Below are 25,398 nucleotides of genomic sequence, written 5' to 3'. Positions count from 1 at the left end.
AGGATCTTAATAGTTTAATAGTTTTAAGTTTCAAATACTCTTACAAATACTGAGTCATAAACTAAAATAAACACAATATACTCACCTAATGGCAGATTCTGGAGAGTCCACCAGTGCAATCAGCGTCTCAGCGCAGCGGTACAATCAGTAAAGTGGTAAATATGGTAAAATCATGCTGCTTGTGCTGGGACTCTGATGCCCTGTGCGTTATCCGGCCATTGTGTAGACCACAAGTGGCCTGCAGACTACAGGACAGAGAGCGATAGAGCTGGAAGCCAATGGCTCTAATGCAGATGTTAACTCTATTGCAATGCTATGCCCGCCTAGAAAGTTAATAATGACTGCTACGTTATGCTACTGGCTCTGGGGTTTGGACAAAAATCAGAGCATTTAATGTACATTCGATTCACATAGAATAAATCTGATGAAAATCATATTTCATCATCAAACTTGAGTGAACTGCCGGATTGGAATTTTGGCAAATTCGCTCATCACTAACAACGATAGAATTTGATCAACCTACAAGAAAAAGGAAGCTGATACTAATTCAGATTACAGAATTCTTTATTAACATAGATTCAACAAAAAAAGTTAAAAAGGGGAAACAATGTAAAGTATGCTACATCCACAGGATTAGTCTAAAACCAGGATAAATGCCCCAATGGGATATACGTACACCTGAATCAATGCATTGCCATATGTTCAGATACAGGAGATACAATAAATAAAGGATAACAGAGTCGTCAAATAAATCGGTATGACGACATCCCACACTTTTCATACAGAGGTAACGGTGCATCTCACAAAATTAGAATATCATCAAAAAGTTACTTTATTTCAGTTCTTCAATACAAAAAGTGAATCTCCTATATTATATAGAGTCATTACATACAGAGGGATCTATTATATAGAGTCATTACACACAGATGGATCTATTATATAGAGTCATTACACACAGAGGGATCTATTATATAGAGTCATTACACACAGCGGGATCTATTATATAGAGTCATTACACACAGCGGGATGTATTATATAGAGTCATTACACACAGCGGGATCTATGATATAGAGTCATTACTCACAGAGGGATCTATTATATAGAGTCATTACACGCAGAGGGATCTATTATATAGAGTCATTACACACAGCGGGATCTATTATATAGAGTCATTACACGGAGAGGGATCTATTATATAGAGTCATTACACACAGAGGGATCTATTATAAAGAGTCATTACACACAGATGGATCTATTATATAGAGTCATTACACACAGAGGGATCTATTATATAGAGTCATTACACACAGCGGGATCTATTATATAGAGTCATTACACACAGCGGGATGTATTATATAGAGTCATTACACACAGCGGGATCTATGATATAGAGTCATTACTCACAGAGGGATCTATTATATAGAGTCATTACACGCAGAGGGATCTATTATATAGAGTCATTACACACAGCGGGATCTATTATATAGAGTCATTACACGCAGAGGAATCTATTATATAGAGTCATTACACACAGAGTGATCTATTATAGAGTCATTACACACAAAGGGATCTATTATAGAGAGTCATTACACAGAGGGATCTATTATATAGAGTCATTACACGCAGAGGGATCTATTATATAGAGTCATTAAACACAGAGGGATCTATTATATAGAGTCATTACACACAGAGGGATCTATTATATAGAGTCATTACACACAGAGGGATCTATTATATAGAGTCACTACACACAGAGGGATCTATTATATAGAGTCATTACACACAGCAGGATCTATTACATAGAGTCATTACACGCAGAGGGATCTATTATATAGAGTCATTACACACAGAGTGATCTATTATATAGAGTCATTACACACAGAGGGATCTATTATATAGAGTCATTACACAGAGGGATCTATTATATAGAGTCATTACACGGAGAGAGATCTAATATATAAAGTTATTACACACAGAGAGATCTATTATATAGAGTCATTACACACAGAGGGATCTATTATAAAGAGTCATTACACACAGAGGGATCTATTATATAGAGTCATTACACACAGAGGGATCTATTATATAGAGTCATTACACAGAGGGATCTATTATATAGTCATTACACGGAGAGGGATCTATTATATAGAGTCATTACACGGAGAGGGATCTATTATATAGAGTCTTTACACACAGAGGGATCTATTATAAAGAGTCATTACACACAGATGGATCTATTATATAGAGTCATTACACACAGAGGAATCTATTATATAGAGTCATTACACACAGCGGGATGTATTATATAGAGTCATTACACACAGCGGGATGTATTATATAGAGTCATTACACACAGCGGGATCTATTATATAGAGTCATTACACACAGAGAGATCTATTATATAGAGTCATTACACGCAGAGGGATCTATTATATAGAGTCATTACACACAGAGGGATCTATTATATAGAGTCATTACACACAGAGGGATCTATTATATAGAGTCATTACACACAGAGGGATCTATTATATAGAGTCATTACACACAGCGGGATCTATTATATAGAGTCATTACACGCAGAGGAATCTATTATATAGAGTCATTACACACAGAGTGATCTATTATATAGAGTCATTACACACAGAGGGATCTATTATAGAGAGTCATTACACAGAGGGATCTATTATATAGAGTCATTACACGCAGAGGGATCTATTATATAGAGTCATTACACACAGAGGGATCTATTATATAGAGTCATTACACACAGAGGGATCTATTATATAGAGTCATTACACACAGAGGGATCTATTATATAGAGTGATTACACACAGAGGGATCTATTATATAGAATCATTACACACAGAGGGATCTATTATATAGAGTCATTACACACAGAGTGATCTATTATATAGAGTCATTACACACAGAGGGATCTATTATATAGAGTCATTACACAGAGGGATCTATTATATAGAGTTATTACACGGAGAGGGATCTATTATATAGAGTCATTACACGGAGAGGGATCTATTATATAGAGTCATTACACGGAGAGGGATCTATTATATAGAGTCATTACACACAGAGGGATCTATTATAAAGAGTCATTACACACAGATGGATCTATTATATAGAGTCATTACACACAGCGGGATGTATTATATAGAGTCATTACACACAGCGGGATCTATTATATAGAGTCATTACACACAGAGGGATCTATTATATAGAGTCATTACACGCAGAGGGATCTATTATATAGAGTCATTACACACAGCGGGATCTATTATATAGAGTCATTACACGCAGAGGAATCTATTATATAGAGTCATTACACACAGAGTGATCTATTATAGAGTCATTACACACAAAGGGATCTATTATAGAGAGTCATTACACAGAGGGATCTATTATATTGAGTCATTACACGCAGAGGGATCTATTATATAGAGTCATTAAACACAGAGGGATCTATTATATAGAGTCATTACACACAGAGGGATCTATTATATAGAGTCATTACACACAGAGGGATCTATTATATAGAGTCACTACACACAGAGGGATCTATTATATAGAGTCATTACACACAGCAGGATCTATTACATAGAGTCATTACACGCAGAGGGATCTATTATATAGAGTCATTACACACAGAGTGATCTATTATATAGAGTCATTACACACAGAGGGATCTATTATATATAGTCATTACACAGAGAGATCTATTATATAGAGTCATTACACACAGAGGGATCTATTATAAAGAGTCATTACACACAGAGGGATCTATTATATAGAGTCATTACACACAGAGGGATCTATTATATAGAGTCATTACACAGAGGGATCTATTATATAGTCATTACACGGAGAGGGATCTATTATATAGAGTCATTACACGGAGAGGGATCTATTATATAGAGTCATTACACGGAGAGGGATCTATTATATAGAGTCTTTACACACAGAGGGATCTATTATAAAGAGTCATTACACACAGATGGATCTATTATATAGAGTCATTACACACAGAGGAATCTATTATATAGAGTCATTACACACAGCGGGATCTATTATATAGAGTCATTACACACAGCGGGATGTATTATATAGAGTCATTACACACAGCGAGATCTATTATATAGAGTCATTACACACAGAGAGATCTATTATATAGAGTCATTACACGCAGAGGGATCTATTATATAGAGTCATTACACACAGAGGGATCTATTATATAGAGTCATTACACACAGAGGGATCTATTATATAGAGTCATTACACACAGAAGGATCTATTATATAGAGTCATTACACACAGCGGGATCTATTATATAGAGTCATTACACGCAGAGGAATCTATTATATAGAGTCATTACACACAGAGTGATCTATTATATAGAGTCATTACACACAGAGGGATCTATTATAGAGAGTCATTACACAGAGGGATCTATTATATAGAGTCATTACACGCAGAGGGATCTATTATATAGAGTCATTACACACAGAGGGATCTATTATATAGAGTCATTACACACAGAGGGATCTATTATATAGAGTCATTACACACAGAGGGATCTATTATATAGAGTCACTACACACAGCGGGATCTATTATATAGAGTCATTACACACAGCAGGATCTATTATATAGAGTCATTACACGCAGAGGGATCTATTATATAGAGTCATTACACACAGAGTGATCTATTATATAGAGTCATTACACACAGAGGGATCTATTATATAGAGTCATTACACAGAGGGATCTATTATATAGAGTCATTACACGGAGAGGGATCTAATATATAGAGTTATTACACACAGAGAGATCTATTATATAGAGTCATTACACACAGAGGGATCTATTATAAAGAGTCATTACACACAGAGGGATCTATTATATAGAGTCATTACACACAGAGGGATCTATTCTATTGAATCATTACACACAGAGGGATCTATTATATAGAGTCATTACACACAGCGGGATCTATTATATAGAGTCATTACACACAGCGGGATCTATTATATAGAGTCATTACACACAGAGGGATCTAATATATAGAGTTATTACACACAGAGAGATCTATTATATAGAGTCATTACACACAGAGGGATCTATTATATAGAGTCATTACACACAGAGGGATCTATTATATAGAGTCATTACACGCAGAGGGATCTATTATATAGAGTCATTACACACAGAGGGATCTATTATATAGAGTCATTACACACAGAGGGATCTATTATATAGAGTCATTACACACAGAGGGATCTATTATATAGAGTCATTACACACAGCGGGATCTATTATATAGAGTCATTACACGCAGAGGAATCTATTATATAGAGTCATTACACACAGAGGGATCTATTATATAGAGTCATTACACACAGAGGGATCTATTATATAGAGTCACTACACAGAGGGATCTATTATATAGAGCCATTACACGCAGAGGGATCTATTATATAGAGTCATTACACACAGAGGGATCTATTATATAGAGTCATTACACACAGAGGGATCTATTATATAGAGTCATTACACAGAGGGATCTATTATATAGAGTCATTACACACAGAGGGATCTATTATATAGAGTCATTACACACAGAGGGATCTATTATATAGAGTGATTACATACAGAGGGATCTATTATATAGAGTCATTACACACAGAGGGATCTATTATATAGAGTCATTACACACAGCGGGATCTATTATATAGAGTCATTACACGCAGAGGGATCTATTATATAGAGTCATTACACACAGAGTGATCTATTATATAGAGTCATTACACACAGAGGGATCTATTATATAGAGTCATTACACAGAGGGATCTATTATATAGAGTCATTACACGCAGAGGGATCTATTATATAGAGTCATTACACACAGAGGGATCTAATATATAGAGTCATTACACACAGAGGGATCTATTATATAGAGTCATTACACACAGAGGGATCTATTACACAGAGTCATTACACACAGAGGGATCTATTATATAGAGTCATTACACACAGAGGGATCTATTATATAGAGTCATTACACACAGAGGGATCTATTATATAGAGTCATTACACACAGCGGGATCTATTATATAGTCATTACACGCAGAGGGATCTATTATATAGAGTCATTACACACAGAGAGATCTATTATATAGAATCATTACACACAGAGGGATCTATTATATAGAGTCATTACACACAGAGGGATCTATTATATAGAGTCATTACACACAGAGGGATCTATTATATAGAGTCATTACACGCAGAGGGATCTATTATATAGAGTCATTATACTCAGAGAGATCTATTATATAGAGTCACTACACACAGAGGGATCTATTATATAGAGTCATTACACACAGAGGGATCTATTATACAGAGTCATTACACGCAGAGCGATCTATTATATAGAGTCATCACACACAGAGGGATCTATTATATAGAGTGATTACACACAGAGGGATCTATTATATAGAGTCATTACACACAGAGGGATCTATTATATAGAGTGATTACACACAGAGGGATCTATTATATAGAGTCATTTCACGCAGAGGGATCTATTATATAGAGTGATTACACACAGAGGGATCTATTATATAGAGTCATTACACACAGAGGGATCTATGATATAGAGTCATTACACACAGAGGGATCTATTATATGGAGTCATTACACACAGGGATCTATTATATAGAGTCATTACACACAGAGGGATCTATTATATAGAGTCATTACACACAGAGCGATCTATTATACAGAGTCATTACACGCAGAGGGATTTATTATATAGAGTCATTACACACAGAGGGATCTATTATATAGAGTCATTACACACAGAGGGATCTATTATATAGAGTCATTACACACAGAGAGATGTATTATATAGAATCATTACACACAGAGGGATCTATTTGTCACGCTGTCTCTGTATACTGGAGGTAGGGGGCCTAAGCTGACCCTGAGCTGGAGCCCTGACTAATCCCTCTACCTGGAGGTACTGTTAAAGGTACAGAGGTCCAGGCCGCCAGCGTAACCCCTACCTCCTGAGGATCCCTGCACCTAAGTAATCTAGTCCTGAGAAGGACCCCGATCACAACAAAAGGGGACAAGTAATAATATGCCCACACACAGTACTTAGACGAACGAGACAGTACAAGGGAAAAACCAAAACCACCTTGCATACAAAAACTACACAACTACAACAGAGGGAACACCAACGGGAAAGGAGATAAATGATAAAGCGAGGAAGGGAAAAAACTCTCCGAATACACTTATCTCTGAAACTCCAAATACCACGATCCGCTCTGTTAGTCTGCATGAAATGCTTTCACCGACACTTCCCTAACAGACCGGCAGGCATTTGAAGGAGTCTCACTACAGCAGCATTGATTGCAGCTGGGCGAGGCTGGACCTCGTCTAGCACAGAGAGAGAGAGAATTAACTCCCTCACTGCCGAAAAACACAAAGCACCAAAAAGTCAGCTGCGAGAAGTCAGGCTGTGTAATCGTGACGATCTTCGTGGCGACACACCCGTGACAGTACCCCCCCTTGTACGAGGGGCCTCTGGACCCTCAGGGCCAGGTTTATCCGGGTGAGTCGTGTGGAAGGCCCAAACTAATCGGTCTGCGTTAATATCCGACTCAGGAACCCACATCCTCTCCTCAGGACCATACCCTTTCCAATGAACCAGGTACTGAAGGGACCGGCGATTAAAGCGTGAATCGATGACCCTCGATACCTGGAACTCCAAGTTACCCTTGACCACCACTGGAGGGGGAGGTAAAGGTGACGGTACCACCGGTGCCACATACCTCTTAAGCAACGATCTGTGGAACACGTTGTGAATTTTAAACGTAGGGGGGAGGTCAAGACAGAATGCCACCGGATTAATAATAGAACTGATTCTGTACGGCCCGATGAACCTGGGACCCAGTTTCCAGGAGGGAACCTTAAGTTTTATATTCCTGGTAGACAACCATACCCGATCGTTCACACTTAGGTCCGGACCAGACACTCTCCTCCTATCAGCCATACGTTTGTATCGGTTCCCCATAGTATTCAGATTCTTCAGCACCCCTCTCCATACTGAAGCGAGTGATGAGGAAAATCGTTCCTCCTCAGGAACCCCCGAAGAGCCCCCCCTACTGAAAGTACAAAACTGGGGGTGAAAACCATATGCCCCAAAAAACGGGGACTTACCAGTGGACTCGCTCCGCCTATTATTAAGAGCAAACTCTGCCAGAGGTAAGAAAGAAGCCCAGTCCTCCTGGTTCTCTGACACAAAACACCGGAGATATGTCTCCAAGCTCTGGTTCATACGTTCCGTCTGACCATTGGTCTGAGGATGAAAAGCCGATGAGAACGACAAATGCATCCCCCGCCGTGCACAAAACGCCTTCCAGAACTTGGACACAAACTGAGACCCCCGATCAGACACCACCTCGGAGGGTACCCCGTGAAGCCTCACAATCTCCCCAATGAACACCTGCGCAAGAGTTTTAGCATTAGGGAGAGCCGGAAGAGCGATAAAATGTGCCATCTTGCTGAACCTGTCCACTACAACGAGTATGACCGTTTTACCCGAAGACGGAGGGAGGTCCGTAATAAAGTCCATAGACAGATGAGTCCAAGGACGCTCCGGGATCTTCAAAGGTAAGAGGGCCCCAGACGGACGGGTATGTGAGGTCTTAGAGCGCGCACAAACCCCACAGGACGCGACAAAAGTTACCACCTCCTTATGTAAGTTAGGCCACCAAAACCGACGCGAGAGGAGATCCACAGTTGCTCTACTCCCCGGGTGTCCTGCAAAAACTGAGTTATGGTGTGCCTCGATCACCTTTTGTCGCAACTGATCTGGAACAAACAGTCTCCCCGGAGGTCCAACAGGGGCGTCCCCCTGAGCCTCCAATACCTCCTCCTCCAGCTCAGAGCATACTGCCGAAACCACCACCCCCTCCTGAAGGATAGGAATCGGGTCGTCCGTATTCCCGGCCCCAGGGAAACTACGAGATAAGGTATCCGCCTTTACATTTTTTGACCCAGGACGATATGTAACGACAAAATTAAACCTGGTAAAAAACAATGACCACCTAGCTTGTCTGGGATTCAGACGTTTCGCGGACTCCAGATATAGCAGGTTCTTGTGATCGGTGATGACGGTGACCGGATGGACTGCCCCCTCCAAAAAATGGCACCACTCCTAAAAAGCTAACTTAATGGCCAAGAGTTCCCTATTGCCGACATCGTAATTCCTCTAATTTTTTAGAGAAAAAGGCGCACGGATGCCACTTACCAGGGGACGAACCTTGTGACAATACTGCTCCCACCCCTACCTCGGAAGCGTCTACCTCTACAATGAATGGCTGTGACGCATCAGGTTGAATGAGTATGGGTGCCGAGGCAAAACATTTTTTCAAGGAGGAGAATGCTTGACAAGCCTTGTCAGACCACCTAGAAAAATCCGTCCCCTTTTTAGTCATGTCTGTGAGAGGCTTAACCATGGACGAGAAATTACGAATGAACTTCCGGTAATAATTAGCAAACCCCAGGAAACGTTGTAGTGCCTTAAGATTCTATTATATAGAGGGATCTATTATATAGAGTCATTACACACAGAGGGATCTATTATATAGAGTCATTACACACAGAGGGATCTATTATATAGAGTCATTACACGCAGAGGGATCTATTATATAGAGTGATTACACAAAGAGGGATCTATTATATAGAGTCATTACACACAGAGGGATCTATTATATAGAGTCATTACACACAGAGGGATCTATTATATGGAGTAATTACACACAGAGATCTATTATATAGAGTCATTACACACAGAGGGATCTATTATATAGAGTCATTACACACAGGCATCTATTATATAGAGTCATTACACACAGAGGGATCTATTATATAGAGTCATTACACACAGAGCGATCTATTATACAGAGTCATTACACGCAGAGGGATCTATTATATAGAGTCATTACACACAGAGGGATCTATTATATAGAGTCATTACACACAGGGATCTATTATATAGAGTCATTACACACAGAGGGATCTATTATATAGAGTCATTACACACAGAGTGATCTATTATACAGAGTCATTACATGCAGAGGGATCTATTATATAGAGTCATTACACACAGAGGGATCTATTATATAGAGTCATTACACACAGAGCGATCTATTATACAGAGTCATTACACGCAGAGGGATCTATTATATAGAGTCATTACACACAGTGATCTATTATATAGAGTCATTACACACAGAGGGATCTATTATATAGAGTCATTACACACAGAGTGATATATTATATAGAGTCATTACACACAGAGGGATCTATTATACAGAGTCATTACACACAGAGGGATCTATTATATAGAGTCATTATACACAGAGGGATCTATTATATAGAGTCATTACACGCAGAGGGATCTATTATATAGAGTCATTACACACAGAGGGATCTATTATATAGAGTCATTACATGCAGAGGGATCTATTATATAGAGTCATTACACACAGAGCGATCTATTATATAGAGTCATTACATACAGAGGGATCTATTATATAGAGTCACTACACACAGAGGGATCTATTATATAGAGTCATTACACACAGAGGGATCTATTATATAGAGTCATTACACACAGAGGGATCTATTATATAGAGTCATTACACACAGAGAGGGATCTATTATATAGAGTCATTACACACAGAGGGATCTATTATATAGAGTCATTACACACAGAGCGATCTATTATATAGAGTCATCATACACAGAGGGATCTATTATATAGAGTCATTACATGCAGAGGGATCTATTATATAGAGTCATTACACACAGAGGGATCTATTATATAGAGTCATTACACGCAGAGCGATCTATTATATAGAGCCATTACACACAGAGGGATCTATTATATAGAGTCATTATACACAGAGGGATCTATTATATAGAGTCATTACACACAGAGGGATGTATTATATAGAGTCATTACACACAGAGGGATCTATTATATAGAGTCATTACACACAGAGGGATCTATTATATAGAGTCATTACACAGAGGGATATATTATATAGAGTCATTACACGCAGAGCGATCTATTATATAGAGCCATTACACACAGAGGGATCTATTATATTGAGTCATTACACACAGAGCGATCTATTATATAGAGTCATTACACACAGATGGATTTATTATATAGAGTCATTACACACAGAGGGATCTATTATATGGAGTCATTACACACAGAGGGATCTATTATATAGAGTCATTACACACAGAGGGATCTATTTTATAGAGTCATTACACACTGAGGGATCTATTATATAGAGTCATTACATGCAGAGGGATCTATTGTATAGAGTCATTATACACAGAGAGATCTATTATATAGAGTCACTACACACAGAGGGATCTATTATATAGAGTCATTACACACAGAGGGATCTATTATACAGAGTCATTACATGCAGAGCGATCTATTATATAGAGTCATTACACACAGAGGGATCTATTATATAGAGTGATTACACACAGAGGGATCTATTATATAGAGTCATTACACACAGAGTGATCTATTATATAGAGTGATTACACACAGAGGGATCTATTATATAGAGTCATTACACGCAGAGGGATCTATTATATAGAGTGATTACACACAGAGGGATCTATAATATAGAGTCATTACACACAGAGGGATCTATTATATAGAGTCATTACACACAGAGGGATCTATTGTATAGAGTCATTACACACAGAGGGATCTGTTATATGGAGTCATTACACACAGAGATCTATTATATAGAGTCATTACACACAGAGGGATCTATTATATAGAGTCATTACACACAGGGATCTATTATATAGAGTCATTACACACAGGGGGATCTATTATATAGAGTCATTACACACAGAGCGATCTATTATACAGAGTCATTACACGCAGAGGGATCTATTATATAGAGTCATTACACACAGAGGGATCTATTATATAGAGTCATTACACACATTTATCTATTATATAGAGTCATTACACACAGAGGGATCTATTGTATAGAGTCATTACACACAGAGGGATCTATTATATAGAGTCATCACACACAGAGGAATCTATTATATAGAGTCATTACATGCAGAGGGATCTATTATATAGAGTCATTACACGCAGAGGGATCTATATATAGAGTCATTACACGCAGAGGGATCTATTCTATAGAGTCATTACACACAGAGGGATCTATTATATAGAGTCATTACACACAGAGGGATCTATTCTATAGAGTCATTACACTCAGAGGGATCTATTCTATAGAGTCATTACACACAGAGCGATCTATTATATAGAGTTATTACACACAGAGGGATCTATTCTATAGAGTCATTACACACAGAGGGATCTATTATATAGAGTCATTACACGCAGAGGGATCTATTATATAGAGTCATTACATGCAGAGGGATCTATTATATAGAGTCATTACACGCAGAGGGATCTATTATATAGAGTCATTACACACAGAGGGATCTATTATATAGAGTCATTACATACAGAGGGATCTATTATATAGAGTCATTACACGCAGAGGGATCTATTATATAGAGTCATTACACACAGAGCGATGTATTATATCGAGTCATTACACGCAGAGGGATCTATTATATAGAGTCATTACACACAGAGCGATCCATTATATAGAGTCATTACACGCAGAGGGATCTATTATATAAAGTCATTACACGCAGAGTGATCTATTAAATAGAGTCATTACACACAGAGTGATCTATTAAATAGAGTCATTACACACAGAGGGATCTATTATATAGAGTCATTACACACAGAGGGATCTATTATATAGAGTCATTACACACAGAGGGATCTATTATATAGAGTCATTACACACAGAGGGATCTATTATATAGAGTCATTATACACAGAGTGATCTATTATATAGAGTCATTACACACAGAGGGATCTATTATATAGAGTCATTACACACAGAGGGATCTATTATATAGAGGCATTACACACAGAGGGATCTATTATATAGAGGCATTACACGCAGAGGGATCTATTATACAGAGTCATTACACACAGAGGGATCTATTATATAGAGTCATTACACACAGAGGAATCTATTATATAGAGTCATTACACACAGAGTGCATTTAGTGCAGAAAGAAAAAAATCTCCAGCATTTTACCTCATATGAGAGAATACAATTAAATAAATTGAGGTGTCATAGCAAATAAACCTTCAAAATCATACCAAACGATAATACATAACATAGCTAAAGTGCATGTAGTGTAAAGTGTGGTCAATGTCTCCAAGTTCTACTGGCTCTAATCTAAGTTAGCAAAGCCATAAAGTAATGCAAAAAGATCAATCCAGTCTTTTAGTGGCAAACTGTGATGAAACATTTGGTTAGGAAGCAATGCAGCAGGAGAAATGCACATAAAGGAATGACAGTACCATACAACTTGGGAGTGTAGCACCAGGCCCCAACGCGCGTTTCGCTTCTAACTTCTTCCTGGGGGCTTAGTGTGTTAGGTAAATGGAGGTGTAATCTTTATATGAATGGGAAAATCAGTGGTGGCAGTGGTTTGAATATGGCTCTTCCGCCGGTGAATCCGGAAGTGGCATGGGCGCTGATCGGCATCACACGTCACATGTCTACACACCCACCTGACGAGTCAAGATGGGGGCATGGAGCATGCAACGCTGCAGACTCCATGGGAACTCGAAACCGGAAGCCAAGAGGAGCACTCATCACATAGTGAAGTTCATTAGGGGCGTGTATAAAGAATAAACGAGCTGTGTCTCGGCTGCCGTGTATGTTATGCATAGTAAGCTGAATAGCAAATGGATCACTCTGGGATAACAATGCAACAGAATGCAGGATTTTAGTTCTAATAAGTAACAGAGGAATAAGGTATATGTATTTCCTAAGGGAACATGGGGGGAAAAAAGCTTATTAATAAAGAGTTAGAAATGAGGGCAACAACAAATGATAGAATTTGATTTGCAGCTAATTCTTTGGGATTTACCGTTGAAAATATTGCCTTGTCTCTAAGACAACTGTAATGTATAAATTAATTAGATGTTCCTCTCTTTCATTGCTTTTAGTGGATTTTATTTTGCAGTTATACAATAGTTTATAAAAGTTTCATTGCTCAATATAGGGAGAATTACAATTTTAAACGTATGTATGTTTTAATCCAATCGTAGACCCTCAGCTGCTGGTGGTCAATAAAGAGTTCAATCTGAAGATCGGCCCGGTTCCGAAAGCTTATCTTGACGATTTTAATGGAAGGACGCCAGTCTGTGGAAAAGTGAATAATATCAGCAAGATTGCCTGCAGTCCTGATGGCTCCTTGTTCTGTGTCCAGAATGGAGATCTGTACACGGGGCCATTGACTTCCAATAAAGACACCGACTGGTTTTGTGCTGCCAGAAGAGTCGGGAAATGCGGATGGGATGAATTTAAGATCATTTTCTTTCATCCCGATGGAACTTTCTATGGAGCAACATGTAATGGAGACTTGTACAAGGGTCCGAAGCCAAACAATGAAAATGTATGCTGGCGTGACTGCGTAGCCACCAGAATCGGGTGTGGAAACTGGAACCAGTATGAAGCGCTGTTCTTCCATCCAAATGGCACGCTATATGCTGTGTGCAAAGATGACACCTTTGTGAAGGGGAATCCACCAACCTCACCTGGGAATTGGCTGGCAACAACAACCAAAGTTGGAAGAGGAGGTTGGCTGAGACTCACACACTTCATGGCTTTCAGCCCTGATGGGAATCTGTGGAGTGTGGATAAGAATGATGGAAAGATCTATAAGAAATCACCTCCAGTTCATGAGAATGACAACTATGTAGGTTTTGCTGAAAATTTGGGGCATAGCTATAACATATACAAATTTCTTTGTTTTAGATAATATCTGTAGCCTTAGGGACTGCTGCTTCCCTTTGCTTCTTATTTCCTACAGCTTTCATCTTAGATAAAATAATATTTTTCATGTTATCACTGACTTATCCTATTTTTAGATTTAGTGACTATTTTTTTCCATTTTCTGTCCATTCTCACACATTTAGTATCTGCTGCATTTATCTGGGTTTAGTGTCTGCAGCTTCCCCCTGGTTTTCAGTTTCTGCAGCTTCCATCTGACCTCCATTTATTGCAGCGTTTCTCTGGCTCTTTGTGTCTGCAGCTTCCATCTTGGTTTAGTGTCTGCAGATTCCTTCTGACTTTCAGTGATTGCAGATTTCTTCTGATTCTTAGTGTCTGCAGCAGCACACTTAGGCCACGGCCCCACTATCAGTATAAGGCCACGGCCCCACTATCAGTATCTGGTCAGTATTTTTTTCTCAGGAGTGGGAGCCAAAACCAGGTGAGGAACAATCAGAGAAAAGATATAATAGAAACAAGTCACCATTTCTGCATTCATCACCCACTCCTGGCTTTGGCTCCCACTCCTGAGAAAAAATACTGACCGAATACTGACCAAATACTGATAGTGGGGCCGTGGCCTTACTCTTAGTGTCTGGAATTTTTCATTTGGGTGTATTGTCTTCAGCTTCTCTCTGACTTTCAGTGTCTGCAACTTTCCTCTGACTCTTAGTACCAGCAGCTTCTCACTTATTCTTAGTTTCTGTAGCTTCCCTCTGATTGTCAGTGCCTGCAGCTTCCCTCTGGTTGTCAGTGCCTGCAGCTTCCCTCTGGTTGTCAGTGCCTGCAGCTTTCCTTTGACTCTTAGTACCTGCAGCTTCCAACTTATTCTTAGTTTCTGCAGCTTCCCTCTGGTTGTCAGTGCCTGCAGCTTCCCTCTGGTTGTCAGTGCCTGCAGCTTTCCTCTGACTCTTAGTACCTGCAGCTTCCAACTTATTCTTAGTTTCTGCAGCTTCCCTCTGATTGTCAGTGCCTGCAGCTTCCCTCTGGTGCTGATTGTCTGCAGCTGCTTTCTGGGTGTCATATCAGCAGTTTCCTTCTGGCATTGAGTTATTGCAGTTTCCCTCTGCCTCATATTGTCTGCACTTTCCCACTAAGTTTTAATATCTGCGGCTTACCTTAGTGTCTGCAGCTTTCTTCCTGCTCTCACTGTCTGCAGTTAAATATTTTAAGAAGTTTAAGAAAGAGTGCAATAACCAAAACCAAGTGATTGTAAAGAGCAGCATCCTTTATGTTGAGGAAATGAACATTAGATTAAAATAATTTAGGAGCTTACAATTTATTGATTTTTGTTACTTGCCTATTCTGGACCTCGGAGTCCAGTAGTTGGTGCTTCTAATGATTGATAGTTATTTCCCTATAATATAAGCACTCACTGATCAGAGCTAAAACGAGCAGAAAAGGAAACCAATGAATTACAAGTTATACTGTATACCCGTCAAACGCCAACATTTACCTTGACAATCAAATCCTGCTCAGCATAATGCATTACTACATATGATTCCACTGACTGCAACTCAGATGTTACTTGTTGTAAGTCCGGAATATCATGTTGACTTCTGTACAATGAACAGATTCTGCTGTTTCATCGCACATTGCAAGTAATTAATAAATGAAAAAAACAAAAACAAATACACATTTGATTGTCTACAGAAATCTTTATTCCTCTCCTCGGGCACAAGTTTTCACCTGGCTATTTTTAATGATTTCTCTCCCCACACGTCATCTGCTCATGTGGAGAAAGCAAAATGACCAGCAAGATGAGCAAGGCTCGGGCTGTCCTCCTTCCTCTCCTCGTGATCATCTTTCTGTTATCCAGTCCACACACGCAAGTATTAGTAGTAGTTTTCATCAACCCATCATCATCTGTGGCACCCTGCTACCACAGGTACCACAGGACCCAAAAGAGTGCACTATAAACAGACACCTCCAACCTTCCACCTCATACCACCAGAGGGAACCCTGTTAGGGACATATAAACTGGAGGGTAGAGCCAGTTAGGGAGTAGTCTTCAGTTAGTCAGTTAGAGAGTGTGCTGACACTGAGAGCAGTGAAGACGCAGTACGTCTGCTGCTGTACTGAGGGCCCCGAGTGTGGCCGAGGCAAGGAGAGAGAAAAGAGAGGAGTTAAGGGGGCAGAGGAGCATCTGAAGCTCACCCCAAGACACAAGCTGGACACCAGGTCCGCGACTACAGGGCCCTCTACACCCAGTAGGGACAACCAGCATACCAGGAGGCTTCCAGACCCCTGGTCATCCTGAAACTGCCATTAATTACAGGACTAGGAACCACGAAGGCCCCGGCGTCCAGGGATAGTGGTTGCCAGAGAAAAGTCCTACTACCAAGCAGTCAGGTGAGAGAGCAAAACAATATAGAAGCTAGGCCAAGTTCCACGCTGGCCAGAAGCTTAGAGAGTGGAAGACACGGACCAGCAGGCCTACAACCCGCTCACTGGGGAGAGTCCTGAAGTGCACCCTTCCTATTAAGTACCCTGGACCCTACCTGCTGTTACACCAGTAAAGGTACTGAAGCGAATCCCTTGTGTGTGTGTCAGTCATTCCCCCTGACCCAACCGGGTCACCTCTCACCTGCATCCCTTCCATCAACCCTGCCCCGGGGACCCGCTCCGCCTGTGGGGAGCAGACACATCCCAGCTGCCATCCCATCACCCCCCGGAGGTCTGCAGCAGCACTGGTACCCATTACCAGGAGCCACAGGTGGCGTCACGATACAAAACTGTTAACAAAGCCCCTTTTAAAGAGTGACCCCAGGGTACGGGCCCGGGAGCCGACTGCCGTGACATCCCACAGAAGGTCAAGGCCCGGGTACCGAGTCCCCCAATCCCCCTGGGCGAGTCAGCTCCTCACCTACAGCTTCTGATTTCCAAACACTTCCATACACTTCCTTCTCTACCTCCATTGCAGCATCAGTTTCTTTTTTTGTGTGCCCAAGAAACGTATCTTCAATCGTCCAATTACAAGGAAATTGTACTCCCATGTTTTTATCATTTTGGGTGAAATTAAATATTACTGTGACTTTATGTGGGTTGAAATTTCCTGGTAGCACTCTGATTAGGATAGTTAGAAGGGGCAACATTGTTGAAAATTATCCACACAAATGTCCTTAAACTTCATAAGCAAAAATTAGGGGATTTTATAATTATCAATTTTTTCTAAAATTGTTCAGAAAGTTTTGAGACGGTGGAATTGGCATACTATTAGGAAAATCTGTGTTCCCTACTCTGTGAATCTTTCGCACAGTGGATGGTAGACAATAGTGTTGAGCGATACCTTCCGATATCAGGAAATATCGTATCGGATTGGATCGGGCCGATAAAAAGTATCGGATATCGCCGATTCCGATACCGGAAACCAATGCAAGTCAATGGGACACAAATATCGGAATGAAAATAAACCCTTTCTTTCCTTGTAGGTTAATTCTACATGAAGTAAAACAACTAAGAATAATGTAGAATGTATTACATGAAAAGCCGGCAATTCATCAGCGGCATTCACCGGTACCCGACAATTTACAACAGAAAGAATAGAGCTTCACACATAGATTAGGTAGATAGAACCATGTCAGTCACATATATAAGAAGTACAGTGACAGTGTTGCTTACTGTACTTGTCATTTAGTGTAAAGGATTTATTTTAAAAAATATTAGTGTTTTCATGCACTGTCTCTTTAAAAAAGCCGGCCGGCAATTCAGCATCTGTACCCGACAATTTATAACAGACAGAATAGAGCTTCACACATAGATTAGATAGATAGAAACATGTCAGTCACATATATATGAAGTACAGTAATAGTGTTGATTACTGTACTTGTCATTTAGTGTTAAAATAAAGGATTTATTTAAAAAAAAAATTGACGTGGGATCCCCCTTAATTTTAGGCTCTAGCGGAGGTTAAGCAGACGGCTGGGGCAAATGTTTGAAGCCTGGGAAGGGGGTAATACCCACGGAGCTTCCCAGGCTACTAATATCAGCCCCCAGCTGAATACCTAGCCTTTACTAGCTATTAAAATGGGGGAACCCCCCCAAAAAAATAACGTGGGGTCCCCCCTAATTTAATAGCTAGCACAGGCTAGGCAGACAGCTGGGGGCTGATATTAATAGCCCAGGAAGGGTGCCATGAATATTGGCCCCCTCCCAGGCTAGAAACACCAGCCGTCAGCCGCCCCAGAAATGGCACATCCATAGGATGCGCCAATTCTGGCACTTAGCCTCGCTCTTCCACGCTGCCCTGGTGCGGTGGCAGTGGGGTAATAGGGCTGGGGTTGATGTCAGCTTATAATGCCAGATGACATCAAGCCCAGGTTAGTAATGGAGAGGCGTCTATAAGACACCCCCATTACTAACCCCATAGTCAAAGTTAAAGAAAAACACAAACACCCAGAATAAAGTCCTTTAATTGAAATAAAGACATAATTCTTTATTGTTCTAAATTAAACCATACTTACCATCACGCCCATTCCAGCTGAAGCCAACGATCTCCTGCAATAAAAGAAAAATAATAAAGCGACATCATCCTTACCTTTCCATGGTTCCCAGGACGGCTCCAGCTCTGCTACATCGAGATGACAGGCTGGACCGCAGCAGAACGCTGCCATCCAGCCTGTCATCCCGCAGACACTGAGAAGCGCAGGCATGCTTGCGCTCCTCAGTGCCTCTCTGTGACGTCATCCAGATGAGCCGAGTTCATGTCCAATGAACTCAGCTCACCTCATGCACGTCACTGACAGCGTGGGAAAATTCTCACGCTGAAGCGCTGAGTGCAGGAGAATTTTCCCACGCTGTCAGTGACGTACATGAGGTGAGCTGAGTTCATTGGACATGACCTCGGCTCATCTGGATGCCGTCACAGCCAGACACTGAGGAGTGGAAGTATGCCTGTAACGCGCCCCCTGGGCCATGTTGTTAGGGATACCCGGAGCCGGATCAGATGGGGGTTGTAGTCTCCGAGTGGCTGTGACCCGGTCCGTGCCCAGGGTGTCAAACTCAGTGTGTGGCAGTCCTACAGATGTTATTAGAGTTCTTTGTGTCGACTACGCCACCCGTTGATTTGCGGTCAAAAGGCCTCCGCTGCAGCAGGGTCCGCTGAGGCTGTTGGTATGTGTGCAGCTTTGGTAGTATAACCCCCAACGGGAGGGGTATAGCCTCAGGGAGTCAGATGTAGAGGATGGTGGTTGTGAAGGTGCAGGATGAATCAGCAAGAAGACTCAGAGTCGGGCTGTGCAGTTCAGGGGTTTTTTTACTTACGGGTGTTCTTATGGTCACTCTGGCCTGAAGCGACCACCCGAGCCGTGCTGCGTCCACCAGGTCCTGGACTCGGCTAACCCCCAGGCAGTTCTGGAGCGTGGTCCTGAGCTCCTGTCTGACTTTCCCTCTCTTCTGGCCGTTCTCACCAGGGATCCACCTATGTCCGGCTCCCTCGGGTCTCTTGGTGGGTACACCTCCTCTGGGTTCCCTGACCCTATACTTGGTCTGCCTTCCTGGTGGATTTGGTGAGGGTCGTGGCAGATCCTGCCCACGACCTCCGGTCTCTGGCTAAGGTGTGCTTTTCTCTCTGCCAGCTTGGGATCCGGTACCCTAGGTGCCAACCCTTCACCCTGTTGTTTGTATTCGGGAGTGGAATATCACACCTCTGGGTTGAGGTGCAATACCCCTGTAGCAGCCGAGCCCTCAGGGTGCTACATTCCCCCCTGGTAAACCACAGCACGTCCTCGGGCTGTAAGATACAAAACATCCAAACATACAATTTTTTTTTTTTTTTAAACATCATAAACATATAAAACAATATATATATATTATAAAACTTTTCATATAAAACTCTTCATTGGAAACATTCTTGTTCCTCCGGCCACGGTGCAACTTGTGACCGGGTAAAGTGCGACAGTCTCTTTTGGAAGAAAACAGTTTCCTATAAAACCGGTAGGGGGCGCTTTAGGAAGCGCAACTATATACAAGGGAAATATGGCCGCTCTCAGTCCTCGGCCAGGTATTAGGGAGGAATGACCGCTCTCAGTCCTCGGTCAGTGGGAATAGGGACACATGGGTTTCAGTTCAATTGGCTGGTCCCAACGGGGACTATATTTTAACTAGAACAGTTCTTATACCCTGACGGGTAACTATGTACAGTCTCTCTCTACCGTACTTCAACGACGGCGTCCTCCTGCTCCTTCTTTAGATTCTTCAGACCCGTCCGGGTCCTCTTGCTCCTCCTCACACCGCAGCTCCTCCTCCGTCAGGCGATGCACATGGAGGGCGTAGGGTCCTTTGGCACACTTGTGCCAGGTGAAGGTGACCTCGTCCCCTACATACAGGTCACGACCTCTGTGTCCCTCCGGCAGATGGCTCTCTACGTCTCTGCGGGTTACAAAGACGTCGCTGGGGGTCTGATGGTCTCTAATAAAGCCCCATCCGTGCTGCATATTGAATTTTATCACAGTCCCGGTGGCACGGGGACCATGAGCTGCACGGGGTTTCCTCCTGGTCCGGCTCTTCTGCTCCGCGCTCCTTATCTGCATTTGCTGTTCCCGGACCCGCCTCTCTCTCCGCTCCCTCTCGAAGACCTCGAGCTGCTGCCGGCAGCACTCTGCACGCTCCGCTGCGGCCGCCCGAGTCTCCTGAGTGAACCCCATGAGGTCTTCTCCGGTGGGGTCCCACTTGAACTGGATCTCCTCCAGTGGGGGCGAGGTCCTCCTTACGGGCTTCGGAGCCGGAATCAGGGGCTCGCACATGGGCCTTGCTCTCTGGAGTTCCAGCTGAATATACTCCTGGGGCCATACAAAGGGCTGCCCATCCGGGCACGTATGCTGGGCGAACAGGTCTTCACCCAGGTGCGGCACTCAAGATGTTGAGGGCGCGTTGATGGTAGCTGCGCCCGGGTCGACCAGGCCTTGCGACCAGGCTTGGGGCACCCTAAAGGCAAAGGGCACCGTAAGAACGGCGGCGCCCTGGGTTACTCGGCCCTGCGACCAGGCCGGTGGCTCCGCGGAGGTAGGGGGCGCTGTTGGAATAGCGGCGCCCGGGGGTACTAGGCCTTGCGACCAGGCCGATGGTATTTCCTGTTTGGTCGCGCTCAGGGTCGAGGCGTGTGACGTCACAGGGGTCGCGGCCGCGGCTTCTACTTGAGGCCTAGTCTGGCACGGTGACGATGCAGCGACGGGCACGGCAGGGGGAACTTCGGGCTCTGCGACGGGGAGCTGGGGCAGGAGCGCGGTTTCCCGGCTCGGGGTAGAGACGTCCCCTTTACCTGCCTCCGTCCGTTCAGCTCCCTTCTCGGCGCCGTCTCCTGCCTTCATTCCTCCTGCGCCATCCTCAGAGGCGGTCTGTCTCCTCGTCTCGGGCGGCGTGCTCCGCTGACGGGTTCCGGTCTGCTGGGCCATCTCTCGGCTCCACTCCGCCAATGTCTCCCGCTGCACCCGGGCCATCCTCCGTGCGAGGCCCTCCAGCGCGGTCTGTGCACACTCCCGGTCTCGGGGGAGCTGTGCCAGGATCTCCACTAAGCCTAGTGGGGTTGTTGCTTGCAGCAGGCTCCTGACCACTGGGTCGGTGCTGCCTGTCTCTCCCTCCATCTCCGGGTACGCTTTCTCTGGACTCTCTTCCAGACGTCTTGTCTCCGGGTGCGCTCTCTCCAGACTCCTCCAGGCTGCACCCATCTTCGTTCTCTTGTTCTGTCTCCGCCCACATTGAGGGTGGTCCCGGGGCAACTTCAGTTCCAGGGGCAGTTCTCTCACGCTGATGGACACTTCCAGCATCACAGTCTCTGTTGGTGGGCGCGGTTTCCGCTTTTGGCGCCATTCTTCGACCTGGCCCACGATGGGAGGTGGCCTTTTGCCACCCTCTGGCACGCCCATAATGGCGTCCGCTCCCCCAAGGCGGGAAATCTTCGGAAATGGCGGGAATCGTCTCCCAGTGGCGGGAAACTCCATGGATGGCGGGAAAAAGCTGCAAATGGCGGACAACCGGCGGGAAACGACCTGTGATGGGGTCCGTTGGCGGGGACCCTCCGGAACCGGCAGGAGACTTCTTTTTGAGGTAACGGTGAACTTTTCTTCAGGCACGCAGTACCCGGTTGTTGCGGACACGTTATCCTGCCGACTACGCCAAAGTTGACGCGCCCCCTGGGCCATGTTGTTAGGGATACCCGGAGCCGGATCAGATGGGGGTTGTAGTCTCCGAGTGGCTGTGACCCGGTCCGTGCCCAGGGTGTCAAACTCAGTGTGTGGCAGTCCTACAGATGTTATTAGAGTTCTTTGTGTCGACTACGCCACCCGTTGATTTGCGGTCAAAAGGCCGCCGCTGCAGCAGGGTCCGCTGAGGCTGTTGGTATGTGTGCAGCTTTGGTAGTATAACCCCCAACGGGAGGGGTATAGCCTCAGGGGGTCAGATGTAGAGGATGGTGGTTGTGAAGGTGCAGGATGAATCAGCAAGAAGACTCAGAGTCGGGCTGTGCAGTTCAGGGTTTTTTTTTACTTACGGGTGTTCTTATGGTCACTCTGGCCTGAAGCGACCACCCGAGCCGTGCTGCGTCCACCAGGTCCTGGACTCGGCTAACCCCCAGGCAGTTCTGGAGCGTGGTCCTGAGCTCCTGTCTGACTTTCCCTCTCTTCTGGCCGTTCTCACCAGGGATCCACCTATGTCCGGCTCCCTCTGGTCTCTTGGTGGGTACACCTCCTCTGGGTTCCCTGACCCTATACTTGGTCTGCCTTCCTGGTGGATTTGGTGAGGGTCGTGGCAGATCCTGCCCACGACCTCCGGTCTCTGGCTAAGGTGTGCTTTTCTCTCTGCCAGCTTGGGATCCGGTACCCTAGGTGCCAACCCTTCACCCTGTTGTTTGTATTCTGGGGTCTTGGGGTTCCTGCTTGTTTTCTCTGGGTCCTTCTGACTCCTCTCTCTCTCTTGGCCTTGGAGCTGGGCCCAGCCGGAACCACAACTCCCTGTCAGCCCTTCTGGCTGAGCTTCTCTGCTCTGCTCCTCTGACTAAACTCTGACAGACTGACCCTGTCCTAAGATGGTGCCCACCTTATATACTCCCTCTATGTGTGAGCTCAGGTGACCAGCACCCAATGAGCTCCTAGCATTACCCAGACTGCTCCCCCTATCTGCCCCTACACTACTGGGATGTTCCACCCCCCTCCCACTCCAGCCAGGAACAGACACTGTCGTACCTGCACATTTCTCTAGTGGGAGTACCATCGGTCTGTTCCCCGGAAATGGGATGTGTGTAGTGCATGCAGCTAACTGAGCTCAGTTCCACACTCCATCCTTACCCGGGAGTGGAATATCACACCTCTGGGTTGAGGTGCAATACTCCTGTAGCAGCCGAGCCCTCAGGGTGCTACACCTGCGCTTCTCAGTGTCTGCGGGATGACAGGCTGGATGGCAGCGTTCTGCTGTGGTCCAGCCTGTCATCTCGATGTAGCAGAGCTGAAGCTGTCGTGGGAGCCATGGAAAGGTAAGGATGAGGTTGCTTTATTATTTTACTTTTATTGCAGGAGATCGTTGGCTTCAGCTGGAATGGGCGTGATGGTAAGTATGGTTTAATTTAGAACAATAAAGAATTGTGTCTTTATTTCAATTAAAGGACTTTATTCTGGGTGTTGTGTTTTTTTAAATACTTTACTAGAAATTCATGGTGGTCATGTCTAATATTGGCGTGACCCCATGAATTTCGGGCTTAGGGCCAGCTGATAATGCCAAGCTGGCCTTAACCCCTTTATTACCCAGTGAGCCACCGCACCAGGGCCCTGGATGAGTTGGGTACAGCGCCAGAAGATGGCGCTTCTATGAACGCGCCATTTTCTGGGGCGGCTGCGGACTGCAATTTGCAGCGGGGGTGGCCCAGAAAGCTTGGGCCTCCCTGCGCTGCAGATTCCAGCCCCCAGCTGCCTAGTTGTATCTGGCTGGGCACAAAAATAGGGCGAAGCCCCACGCATTTTTTTTTTTAATTATTTCATGAAATTCATGGAATAATTAAGAAAAAAAGGGCTTCCCTATATTGTTGTGTCCGGCTAGGTACAAATAGGCAGCTGGTGGTTGGGGGCAGCCCGTTCCTGCCTGCTGTACCTGACTGGACACAAATATAGGGCGAAGCCCCACATAATTTTTTTTTAATTATTTCATGAATTTCCTGAAATAATTAAAAAAAAATTGACGTGGGGCTTTGCACTATATTTGTGTCCAGTCAGGTACAGCAGGCAGGAACGGGCTGCCCCCAACCACCAGCTGCCTATTTGTACCTAGCCGGACACAACAATATAGGGAAGCCCTTTTTTTCTTAATTATTCCATGAATTTCATGAAATAATTAAAAAAAACAAAACGTGGAGCTTCTCCCTATTTTTGTGTCCAGCCAGGTACAACTAGACAGCTGGGGGATGG

The 25,398-nt window shown here is 43.5% G+C and overlaps 1 long non-coding RNA gene across 1 annotated transcript in view; it reads left to right on the top strand.

Moving 5' to 3' along the window:
* LOC141197284 (uncharacterized) overlaps positions 1-16,646 on the top strand; it is a 49,842-nt gene extending 33,196 nt beyond the window's left edge. The window contains exon 2 of the long non-coding RNA XR_012269545.1: positions 14,287-16,646. This is a non-coding gene — a long non-coding RNA (uncharacterized lncRNA). The remainder of the gene's footprint in view (positions 1-14,286) is intronic.
* The last annotated feature ends 8,752 nt before the right edge of the window (positions 16,647-25,398 follow it).

The sequence above is a fragment of the Phyllobates terribilis genome, unplaced genomic scaffold, assembly GCF_046119375.1.
Source record: "Phyllobates terribilis strain yellow unplaced genomic scaffold, ASM4611937v1 Scaffold_82__1_contigs__length_6685932, whole genome shotgun sequence".
Classification (NCBI taxonomy): Eukaryota; Metazoa; Chordata; class Amphibia; order Anura; family Dendrobatidae; genus Phyllobates; species Phyllobates terribilis.
Note: the sequence above shows the minus strand (reverse complement) of the source record. Positions and strands in the feature narration are given on the sequence as shown.